A 12,585-nucleotide genomic window follows, 5' to 3' on the forward strand; every position below is an offset into this window, starting at 1 on the left:
AAAAAAAAAAAAAAAAAAAAAGGAAAGAAAGAAAAAAAAGATGGTGACACTGGCAAATTTTAGTTTACGTTAATTTTGCCACCAAAAATAAAAGCCCCTTCCTGCAATGGGCTTCTGACTTGATTGAGTCTGCTGAAGCCCTCCTGGAGTTATCTGGCTATTGTAGGATCTGATTGGTCAGTTAAATGACAATATAATGCATCTTTTAGGTCTTTTAAGATGGTATTAATTTTTCCATCCCCTGGGATTTAATTTTATTTTTCCTATGGTCCTGGAGGTTTAACCCTGGCATGCTGCCACTAAGCTGTACCCCCAGCAATTTTTCATTTTTATTTTGAGACAGGGACTCATTGTATTACCCAGGCTGGCTTCAAACTTGTGATCCTCCTGCCTCAGCCTCCCAAGTCACTGGGATTACAGGAAGTGCCACCAAGGCTGGCCCTCCTGGAATCATAGATTGTTTTGATTTACTATTGACTATCTCTGTGGGGCATTTAGAATTTACACTTGATCTCTACTATTATCATCCCACAACTCAGAGAACGGATGTGGGGCTGGACCAGTATCAAGACTGCCGGCAGCTCTACAGCCAGGGACCAGTCAGTCAACCACAGTGGCTAGAACCCAGTGAGTGGCCCTGTGAGTCAACCAGGGTGAGGACTGCAGCTATTACCCAGCCTCCACATGCCTCTGGTCTAAGACGGTCCCAATATGAGACTCTGGGTTTCTCAGGATCGACGTGAGCTCAGAGCCTAGATCCTGTGATCCTGGAAATCGTACTGTACCCATTTGCTACAGGCTGCAAGGACTTTTGGGGGACCCAGCTTTCCTTCCATCGGTGGTTTCTGGGTCTGAAACTGGTCTTGAGTGTGGAATCTGGAGAAGCAGTCATTGCTTTTCACAATTGTGGCCGTCCCCGGAGGCTCCATTCTTTGTGTCTTTTAATTGCACAGACCAGGAAGTGAGTGCCCCCGTGACTATGCATCCATTTTGCCCTTAAAAGTGCTGGGCCCTCTCTGCTGTCTCCCTCACTCTCTGCCACTCTGTCTTGGCAATAATTCTGACCCTCTGGCTCTGACAGCTGGGCATGCCGTGGGCCTCTGCAGTTCTGGAGTCCACCAGGCAGCACGACAGAGCCTGATTCTAGAGCGGCATCTCCTACTGTCTGCTGCTGCCCTGCTTCTTGGTGATGCTGGCGAGCCTTTGCCATGCCATCCTTACTAATTTGGCAAATGGTGCCCTTCAGCCCCGAGCAGGACCTAGTCCCAGCAGGGGGTTTCCAGGTTCATACAGCACATCCTCTGCAGTGGGGCCCCTCTCTAAGCCCTGCAGCCCTCCTCCTACCGGTGGCCTCACTTAGTGAGGGCAGGAGCCACCCTCCCAGGAGGGCAGTGCCAAAGCAGAGCACTCGCCCCTATCCAAACGCATTTCCACTCCCTTCGACTCGGCACCTCGGAATCTAGCCCCACTGGTGTTCTAGAGAACCTGCGGCTCCTCAGGGGACATGGCCCTGCCGTTTGTCACAGGGCCCAGCGTGCCCTGACTCGGCTGTGGAGCACCTGACCTCTAGTGATTGGTCTTCCAGTGTTACCCCTTCCATCCGGTTTCCCTCCCCATCCTCTTGTGCTTCCTGACAGATCGTCACACTCTTTAGGACGTTCCTGTCTACTAGTGCACCAGGCATAAGGGTTGAATAGTGATCCCCCAGATTCACACCCACTGGAACCTCAGGGTGTGATCCTATTGGGAAATAGAGTCCTTGCATGTATGATTAAATGCAGTCGTACCAGATTAGGTGGGCCCTCAGTCCAACGGCTGTTGACCTTACCAGAGAGGAGAGGACACAGAAGACAAGAGGCACACAAAGCAAGAGGGTCCCCAAGTTCCATGGTCACTTGTTACGAGCACCACAAGGAATGAGAGCTTAGTACCAGTCAGTCATTGCTGGAGGACATTCTTTCTCTCTTTCTATGTGATACTGGGGGTAGACTCGGGGCCTCACACAGGCTGGTTGCATTAGTCAGATTTTTGTCACTATGACAAATTATCTGAGAAAACCAAATCAAAGGAGAAAAGATGTATTTTAGCTCATAGTTTAAGAGGTTTGCGCCCATGGTCAGCTGGCTCCATGGCTGTAGAGACAGGGGGAGAGGGAGAGGGAAAGGAATGGGGGACCGGGATGGGAAGTGGGGAAAGAGAGAAAGAGGGACGCCAAGGACAAGATATAGTGCTCCTAGGACCTCAAGGACCCATCCCTTCAACCAGGCCCCACCTCCCAGTTCCTACCACCTCCAACAGTCCACTGATACGGACCTCATGATCCAGTTACTCCCCCCAAACCCCACCTCTGAATGTCACTGCATTGGGGGCCAAGCCTTCAACACGTGAGCTTTTGGGGGACACTCCAGATCCAACCATACCCTGGGGAAGCACTCTGCCACTGAGCTACATCCCTGCCCTGGAAACACTTTCTGACCCCTATGGTGGGATTTATCCATTTCTATTTACTGTATTAACAATCAAGACATACATTTTGAATATACTGACTCGTGAACAACAATAATTATATGTCAGCATAAATAACATTTTCACTTTAAAAATAATTACAGTCATGTATAGTGGTGCACACCTGTAATTCCATGACTTAGAGGCTGAGACAGGAGGATCACAAGTTCAAAGCCAGCTTCAGCAGCTTGGTGAGGCCCTAATGAACTTAGCAAGACCCTGTCTTGCTATGGGGACATAGCTCAGCGGTAAAGCACTTCTGAGTTCAATTCCTAGCACCAAAGCTAATAGTAATAATTGTTATTATTTTACATTTAATAAAACAAAAATAGGGGCTGGGGCCGTGGCTCAGCGTTAGAGTGCTCACCTAGCACGTGCAAGGCCCTGGGTTCTATCCTCAGCACCACATAAAAATAAATAAATAAAGTAAAGGTATTGTGTCCAACTACAACTAAAAAAAAAAAAAGAGAGAAATAAATATTTTTAAAAAAGTAAAACAAAAATATTTGGGAAGAATGGCATTGTTTTGCAAATCTCTACCACGTGGAATGATGAGAGACAGCTGGCTCTCACATCTGCTTCTGCCCTATATGTGTTATGGCAGGTTGTTTTGGTAAAAGAGATGAAGAAAAATGGCCTAATATAATTGGGAAAGGAAAGAATATTTTAATAATATTTTCAGTAAATTTCAGATATTTTTCTTTGATACTACACCTGAGCTCAATTAGTACTAGTTTTTTGTTTTTGATTTCTGCAGTACTGCAGCTTGATCCCAGGGCCTCAGCCATGATGGGTAAGTACCCTACAACTGAGCTATGTCCCCAGCCCTTTACTTTATTAATATTTTATTTTGAGACAGGGTCTTGCAAGTTGCTGCAGCTGACCTTGAACTTGTGATCCTCCTTACTGGCCCCCTGAGTCTCTGGGATTACAGGTGTGTGCCTCAGTTCCTCGAAAGTGCTAGTTTCTCAAAGGTTAGCTACAGAGCAGAATATGAAACTGTATTGTTGTATTTTATGCTCTATTACATTAAACTCCATTGATCTACCTTGCCTTTTTATTTTCTTTGGGGTGTTGGGGATCAAATCTAGGGCCCAGAACCCAGGGCCTCATGCACACTAGGCAAGTGCTCTCTCCTCCAATCCCTACCTGGCATTTGAATGGTTATTTAACCCATGCATGACTACAGTGTAGCATCCTGCAGCGATCATCTGGGAAAGACTGGCTCCCAGTATTTTATATCATACAGATCTTCCGAGCATCGTTATTTCCTTTTATACATTTTTTGCCACACATCAGCCTGCAGCTGGAAAGTCACCACACTGAACAGGAATCAAAAAGGCCAATAGCATTTTAGTGTAATTATGAAATCATTTTGATCCCCTGAAAGGGTCTCTGGGACTCCATGGGTCCATGGAGGACACCTTGGGAACTGCAGACGTGGTAAGATATAGCTAAGGTGCCAGAATGTACACACAACCCAAAAGGGAGCAGAAGAGGAAGAGGGAACAGAGGATGGAGCAGGCTGCAGTGACACTCACCTGTGATCCCAGCGACTTGGGGGGGCTGAGGGAGGAGGGTCTCAAGTTGGAGGCCAGCCTTGTCTTGAAATAAAAAGGGCTGCGGGTGGAGCTCAGTGATAGAGCACCCTAGGTTCCATCCCCAGTACTGTGTGCACACACAAAAAAGTACATATAATATGATTCCATTTACTAAAAGTTTTTAAAAGCAGACAACATGAATCTAGCACTGGCAGCCAGAGGGCAGCCGCTTGGTCAGGGAGACAGGCATGAAGACAAGTGGTGCTGCCAAGGTTCTGAATTTTTTTTTTCAGTGCTGGAGACGGAGCCCAGAAAATTGCACAAGCTAGGCAAGCGCCCTACCACAGAGCTGCACCCCGGACCTGTTCTGTTTAAGAAACTGGGAGCTAGTTACATGTGTCTGTTCACTTTATGAAAATCTTTCAAAAGTGCCTGTAAGGCGTGCACTTTTCTGGGGTATGATGTACTTTGGTAAAAGGGTTTAAAATATGAGTCTAGCCTGAGCAGATCTTTCCCGTTCCCAGCTTCTGGCCCCGTTCTGTGGATGGAACCCTGGGCCTCATGCCTGCTGGGCAAGCGCTCCACCCTGGAGCTGCAGCCCCAGCCCAGGCAGTCTTTGTGCTTCTCTCCAGCTGAGTTCAGCTGCACGGTTGGCTGCAGGCATGGAATGAGTGCTCAGTTGGATGGTTGAGGGGAGGCTGTGTTTCACTGCCCCAATAGTGCCAAGTGGGAGTGTCCCAGGGACTCGAGGGTGCATGTCCAGGAATGATGCAGGGACTGCTATGGAGTCTGCAGGTGAGAAGAGAGCACAAAGGGGTGGAGGGAGGAGAGATGGCTGGGCAGTGGAGAGGTTTGGTAGAGTCCAGGGGGTCTGCAGCTTGGGCACAGAGGGAGTGGTGGGTGTGGTCAAGACAGCCACCTCAGCCACTAAGACTTTGGAGAGGTTGCAGTTATGGAAACGACTGAGTCAAGATGATGCTGGACAAGGGATCTTCTGATGACGATGACCATGGAGACAGTAAGTCGGGCAAGTGAACACGCAGGCAGGACTTTCACTGGGGCTTGACTGTGGGAGACACAGCTCCTGCAGGATGTCACCAGGCTGGCTCCCTGGACAGCAGAAGCGAGCTGGTTTCATTGGTTGGGAGTATCAGTTGCCTCCAGGTGGGGCTTGCTCTTCACACCCTGCTTGCTCTCAGCACCTTGGCCGGGGCTCAAGTGAAGCGCCTCTAGCAACCCGGGCCCGTAATCAGGTGCTGCATGGAGCCACGGTTCTGCAAGTCCCTTAAGAAACATAATCAGACTCCCGCTTTTTATCATTTTATGTGGGGGGAATGTAGAGTTGCCCTAGTCTCTGTGGTTTATGTCAGAATCGTGGAGTTCCTGCTAAAAATTTGAGTAAGGCAGATGGGAGTGTAGCTAGTGTCCAGCATGCGTGAGACCCTGGGGTTGACCAACAGTTCTGACCCCCGCCAAAAACAAACACACACATGAAGGTGAGTAGGGGAAGGTTTCTTCTGCTTAGCAGCAAGAGCTCCCAAGGTGGAACCGGCTTCAAGGAGCTGCATGGAGCAGGTGGAAATTTACTTTGCCCCTAGGTGGCGCCACAGGGCCACAGACATACCCAGGGCCCTGCAGTTCACAGAAGCCCAGTGTCAAGGGCAAGAGGCCCTCCGAAGCTCTCCTCTCACCAACCCTATTAATTTGCAGGTGCCAGGGCATGGCTGTAATTCCAGATTTAAAGTCTGACCTACTTAAAGCCAATGAAACGATTTCTAAATGCCTCTTCTGGGAAATGGAAAGGGTCTCTATGCTTGCTCTACACTAGGGGGCGTTTTTCTCCTCCGTGTAATGACCCATTTACTCTTGGCCTTTCCTCTTGGATTACAGGTCCTGCTTGCAAGTGGAACTTTTATTAGTTTTAGGTGTCTTTGAAGTGGTTTGTGCTGGGGGCAGAGCATGTGACTCTGAATGTTAAGATAGGAACCAGCCGGGTAGCAGGAGGTCTGGGATCTGTTCTCCCAGCAGTGCTTGTGTGGGCTCTGAGGTGTCCGTGGAGCCTTTGGGAACAGAGGGCTACCTTGCAGCATTCACATAGGTTCCCTGCAGGTAACATGCTCAGAGTCCTTCCTTTCAGAAAGTTCGGGGGCAGCATCTCCACCATCCGTCAACTCTGGGGTGGAGCACAATAGTTGGATACTACATTGGAAACCCCAGATGAGTCGTGTGGACGGAGGGGCGAGGCCCCTCTCTGCTGGCCGCATCCTCTGCCTGACTCCTGGGAACACAGAGAGATCCTGTGAAACCCTGCAGTGTCCTTCTCTCCTGTGTCTCAGCTTGAATGCCTTAGTCTTCTTCCAGGACCGAGGCGATCCGAATTCTTTGGTCAACCCCTCCCTGCCGCCTCCAGACCTCAAGGCAGCCAAGATCCACCAGTGGGATCACAAAGTCTTTTCTCTGTGCCAGCCCTGTTCCAGGCTCGTTCTTTTGTATGATATATAATTTGGGGGGCAAGATCTTCGTGAGATCTAATTCACATACCATGCAGTCCACCCTCCAAGCACTTTAGAACATCAACTTATGTACTCCTTGTGATAAGCCATGGGCAGGTACTAGGGACTCCCCATTTTTTTTCCAGCAAGGGAACCAATGTGCAGACAACTGAGTGCTCACCTAAGGCCACATGGTCCCCCATGTGGCTCTGGTCCTACACCAGGCCACGCCTCTCTGGTTGGTACTAGTCCAGAAGGGCTCCTGACCCCACCTGTTGGCTGAGGCTGCCCAAGAAGTAACCTTGATGGGACATGGACCCAGGTGGCTGGATGTCCCTCCCTGTGCTCAAAGGCCCTGCTCTCCACCCCAGGGCAGCAGCAAGCTGGAGATGGCCTCTGCCCTCTCAGAAGCCCTTCTCAGGACCTGGAGTTTTCCTGTGACGTACAGGCCTTCTGCCTCACCCCACATCCAGGAGAGGGTCACCCCGACAGTGCTCAACTCCAGGCTGATCATTCTTGGGTCACATGTCCCATATTCATTAGGACTTTTCCCTACTGCCCCCTACCACCTGTGCTTGTACTCAGGGGAGCTTAACCACTGAGCCACATCCCCCTAAGTAAAAATAATATTTTTTAAATTTAAGAGTCTTGCTGAGTTGCTTAGGGCCTTGCTAAATTGCTGAGGCTGGCTTTGAACTTGTGATCCTCCTGCCTTAGCTCCTGTGGCACACGCCTATAATCCCAGTGGCTTGGGAGGCTGAGGTAGGAGAATTGGGAGTTCAAAGCCAGCCTCAGCAAGAGAGGCACTAAGCACTCAGTGAGACCCTAGATAAAATACAGAATAGGGCTGGGGATGAGGCTCAGTGGTCGAGTGCCCCTGAGTTCTATCCCTAATAACCCCCTCCAAAAAAAAAAAACAAAACATGTGTTCAGTTTAAAACATGACCTTTCTTAAGCTGGGGTGCAGCTCAGTGGTGGAGCACTCTCCTGGCACATGTGAGGTCTCAATGGGTTATGCTAATCGCTGAGGCATTAAGAGAGCCTCACTTCATCTCACCCCTTATCTGTTGAGTTACCCCAACAGTGTACCCTTCCCACTGAGGAAGCACATGGACACAGAATGGGTAGGTGACCTGTCCACATAGGTGTGAATCCAGAATGGGAATGCAGGATTTGGCCTGTCCAAGACCCTTAACCAATAGGCATCACTACATGTTTTCCTAAAAATATGAAGGAAAAAATGGTCCATAGACCCATTTAGACCCATTTGTCAGATGCTTGGATTTTATTTGGGTACTTGACCACTGAGCCACAACCCCAGGCCTTTTTATTTTTTATTTTGAGGCATGGTCTCTTTAAGTTCCTTAAGGCCTTGCTACGTTGCTGAGGCTGGCCTTGACCTTATGATCCTCCTGCCTCAGCCTCCAGAATCACTGGTATTATAGGCTTGTGTCCCTATGCCTGCCTTATTACAGTGTTTTTATGAAACCCTTTTTAAAGCCTATCTGAGTGCATCAATACTAAATATATAGTACATATGCCTAATTGTGGAATTGCAGATCAAATGGGGTGGCTAGTATTAACTTTAGTAATTTATTTTCAACTGCTTTGCAAAGAGGATATACTGACTTTGAGAATCTCCTCATGATGTTTTATTATGTACATATTTTAAGCATTGGTCAATTAACATGCGGAATTATGAACTTATGCATTTTATCTCTTTGATTTCCCCTCCACGTTTTTATTGATGCATTGTAGCTGTACATATTGATGGGGTTTGTTGTCACATAGTTGTCCATACACATGGTAGAACGACACACTGGCTATATCACGCCCCAACACTCCCCTCCTGCCCTATCTCCCACCCCTGGTCCCTTTTCTCTACTGATCCCCTGTGATTTTTAGGAGATCCTGCCCGCTTTTCTTTTTTCCTTTCTAGCTTCTGCATATGACAGAAAACATACAACCCTTAACCTTCTGAATTTGACTCATTTTGCTTAACATGATGGTCTCTAGTTCCATCAATTTTCCTGCAAATGTCGTAATTTCATTTTTCTTTGTGGCTTAATAAAATTGTGGATATACTGACTTTATTCCCACCATCTGTGCATGAGTTTCCATTGTTTCATATTCTATACTCAACATTGACATGAAAAAATACTAAAATAAATGACCAGGTGATGATGGTACAAAAATAGAAGTGAAAGTAAAAACCTTTTTCCCAAAGTTTTCCACTATCAGCAATTTTATAAGTATCATTCCATAAAAATTGGAATGTTATTTAAAAAATACATTTAAAGCGTTTTTTTTTTTTTTTAGTATTTATTTTTTAGTTGTAGTTGGACTCAAAATCTTTATTTATTTTTATGTGGTGCTGAGGATTGAACCCAGAGCCTTGCACATGCGAGGCAAACACTCTACTGCTGAGCCATAACCCCAGCCCCTTTAAAGTATTTTTTAAACTTAAATTAAGTTTTATTTATATAATTGTTTTGAGATGGGATCTTGCTGTGTTGTCCAGGCTGGTCTCAAACTCATGGGCTTGAGATTCTCCTGCATCAGCCTCCTGAGTAGCTGGGACTACAGGTGTCCACCATGCCTGGCTCACAGGTATTTTTTTCTTTCTTTTTTTTTTTTTTTTATATTTATTTATTTTTTTTTAGTTTTCGGTGGACACAACATCTTTGTTTGTATGTGGTGCTGAGGATCGAACCCGGGCCGCACGAATGCCAGGCGAGCGCGCTACCGCTTGAGCCACATCCCCAGCCCACAGGTATTTTTTTCTGTATACTGGAGAGTAAACCCAGACCCCCTTTCTGTACACTGAGCTACACCCCAGACCCCCTTTTATTTGTTGTGAGACAGGGCCTCAATAAGTTGCCTAGGCTGGCCTGGAACTTGATCCTCCTATCTCAGCCTCCTGAGTCCCGGGCTTCAGGTGTGCTCTGCTGTGCTTTTTTCTTTTTCTTTTTTTAAAATGACCATGGATATATCTGCCATGGACAGATCAATTTACAGATTTACAATTTACAGATGACCTCTGAGGATGATTTGACATGATTTATCAATTTACAATGGTGTTAAAGCAGTATGCACTTGACCGTACTTTTTATTTTGAACTGTGATTCTTTCCCAGGCTGGCGATAGATGGTACCATCCTCTGTTGTGAGGCTGGGTGGTGGCAGTGAGCCACAGCTCCCAGGCAGCCAAGATCCCAAGGGAAGATGATCCTGAGGTACCCTACAGTGGACTGTGTTGCCAGCATTTGGGGAGATTACAGTCACTCAGTAATTGCATGATTCAACAGATTATAAAACAGTTTGTGATGGATGATTTGACCAACTGCAGGTGGATGTGAGTGTCCCAACGCTGACGTAGGCGAGGCTGTGATCAGGAGGTTAGATGTGTTGAATGGATTTTGACTGAAGATATTTTCAATTCACTGTGGGTTTTTGGGATGTGATCCCATAAGTCAAGGAGCATCTCTCCAGATTGAGTTGTTGATGACATTTTTATGGAGCATCCACTACGTGCTAGGCACTCTTCCAGGAGCCTGGAGGGGCAGAAGCCAAGGTTCTGAGCATGCCTGGCATGATCAAGGGAGGGCAGAGTGGCTGGAGCAGGAGATGAAGTGGGCGGCGGTAGTCTTGAACCCCACAATGAGAAGAAGCCATCAGTTCTAGATTTATTTTGAATATCGAGTTTGCAGGATTTACTGATGGTGTGCACGAAGGACATGAGAGGAGTGTCGGATGACTCCTGGCTCTTGGCCTGAGCATGTGGAAGGAAGTATGTGGAAGCTCTGTGTTGCAAGGCACAGAGCTGGGGGAAGACCTGAGGGGAGCAAGCTCTGGGAAGTGAGGAACAGAAGAGCAGGAGGTGAACAGCTTCAGGCAGTGGATATGTCAATCTGGAATTCAGGGGAGAGGCTGGGCTGGCCAGAGCTAATTATTGTGTAGATGGGAATTAACTCTCAAGACAGGGTGGGACCTGGACAGTACAGGCACTGCTAGGCCTTTCCAAAGTCCTGAGAGGAGAAGAGGGCAGGGGAGCGAGGCAACCATGCCGAGCAGACTGAGTAGCATGGTCAGCAAAAGGGAGGAAAAGCAAGGTGGGGGTACTGGAAGCAAGGGAGAAGGGCTTCCAGAAGAGGGACAATGTCACTCAAGGCTGCAACCAAGGAAGATGACTTTTTTTTTTTTTTTTTTTTTTTTNTTGGGGGCTGGGGATGTGGCTCAAGTGGTAGTGCGCTTGCCTGGCATGCATGTGGCCCGGGTTCGATCCTCAGCACCACATACAAACAAAGATATTGTGTCCGCCGAAAACTTAAAGAAAAATATTAAAATTCTCTCTCTCTCTAAAAAAAAAAATAATAATAATTCAGTTTCAGTTTAGGGATGGCCCCCCAGACTATCCTCAAGACAGGGCAGCCTCAAAATAATCATCTGGAGCACTGTTTTCTATGGAATCAGGACACAATTCCTGGGGCTGGGCTCTTTTCTTTCCCATGCCTATCTGGCATCTATAAAATGAATTGACAATGAATTCCCATGACACTATCATGGGCCAAAGGATAGCCACACCCTTCCCTAATATTACAGGGGTTGAGATCTTTTTTGCCTTCTGGAGGGGGCCAGGCTATTTAATCCTGACCCACTCAACCCATACTTCTGGTCTAGGAATTGTTCTACTCCAGGGTGGGGGTCAAGTCAGGCTTTGGGGGCCCTGATTTATCTCTCAATAAAGTGTTGGAACTTTTTGAGGAATTCTCTCAGGTCTGAGCTCACCCACGTCAACAGGGTAGGGCTTGCTACTTTGCATTTACTGCCTGGGAAGGGTGGCAGAGTTAGAGAAGTTAGAGATGGGAAGAGAACCAAGGGGAAGTCCTAGTTTTCACCTGCTATGCCCAGTGCATGCATGATGTTTAATGCTCATAAAAGACAGAGAAGCACATGTTATTACTTGTGGGAGGCTATCCTCGCACGTGATTTGAGTTACTTCCCTGGCTGGGTGAGAGGCGCTTAGACACAGCTGTATTAGAGCTTTCCCCACCCTTTCCCAGGTCTGAGGGCTTGTCCCGTGCAGAGGCGTGCCTGTCCACTGCCCTGAAGACCCAACCGTCGCCCCTGACCTTGGGATGCTGCCCCCCTTAACCTTCATTGCATGGGATTTTTCCTGGAATTTTTTGTTCCCCAATAAAAGTCCACTCCCTGGCGTTCTCTCTCTCTTTCTCTCTGTCGATAGTCTCTTTTGTAAACCTCCCTATCACTTTAGGTGGCTGGAGGTGGGAGCTAGAAGAAGCCTTCCAGGAGCTGGCATTAAAGGTACTGAGTCTTGATTCTTTAATTTAAAACTCCCCAGCAATTACTCATGAATCGCACCTTCTTTCATTCGCGTTGCAGAATTACTCCCATTTATCAGATACGGAAAGTGCCTTCTGACTCAGGACGCTTATGGGGAAGAGGTGTTTAATAGGTTGATTTGATGGCCCTTGATGTTGAGTCACCTTAACTCACCCTAGAAAACAGGATTCAAAGGCCCAGCGGTGGGGATCAAACTGAGGGCTTCCGGCATGCCAGGCGAGGCTTCTACCACTGAGCTACACTTTCAGCCCTGAAGCTTACTCTTAGGGGCTGTGCTCTGCCCTGGGAGATGCAGATCGTGCCTAAGGGCTGCTTTCACTCTCTCGGGTTCTGCAGAAGCATCCAGGATGAGGCACAGCTCTTTCCTCGCTCCTGGTAGAGCATAAATGGATCGCTCAAACCGTCCCAGGGAGCTTCCGTTTTGTGAGCTCTATTTTCTTAAATCTGAGTACAAATCCACGTTCAATGTAGAAAACGTAATAAAGCAACTGCTTAGCAGGTAAACGGCTGTTGTGCTAGCATGTAGGGGTGACCGCCTCTTCCTCCTTCGGTGGCAGGGCGACAGGCTTCAGGCTGCTCCGCGCAGCACGTGCACCCCAAGCTGGCGCTGGGTGCCTCCAGGATGTGTTTCTGGAGTCCGGCCGGGCGGCGCGGTCCGGTGCGCCCTCGGGTCCGTGGCCCACT

The 12,585-nt window shown here is 47.9% G+C and overlaps 1 long non-coding RNA gene across 1 annotated transcript in view; it reads right to left on the reverse strand.

The window, feature by feature from the left end:
• Positions 1 to 11,734: 11,734 nt before the first annotated feature.
• LOC125610791 overlaps positions 11,735 to 12,585 on the reverse strand; it is a 27,665-nt gene continuing 26,814 nt past the window's right edge. Inside the window, exons 2-3 of the long non-coding RNA XR_007340808.1 lie at positions 11,981 to 11,988; positions 11,735 to 11,772 (exon numbers count right to left, since the gene is read on the reverse strand). This is a non-coding gene — a long non-coding RNA (uncharacterized LOC125610791). The remainder of the gene's footprint in view (positions 11,773 to 11,980; positions 11,989 to 12,585) is intronic.

The sequence above is a fragment of the Marmota marmota genome, unplaced genomic scaffold (genome assembly GCF_001458135.2).
Source record: "Marmota marmota marmota unplaced genomic scaffold, marMar, whole genome shotgun sequence".
In the NCBI taxonomy this organism is placed as follows: domain Eukaryota; kingdom Metazoa; phylum Chordata; class Mammalia; order Rodentia; family Sciuridae; genus Marmota; species Marmota marmota.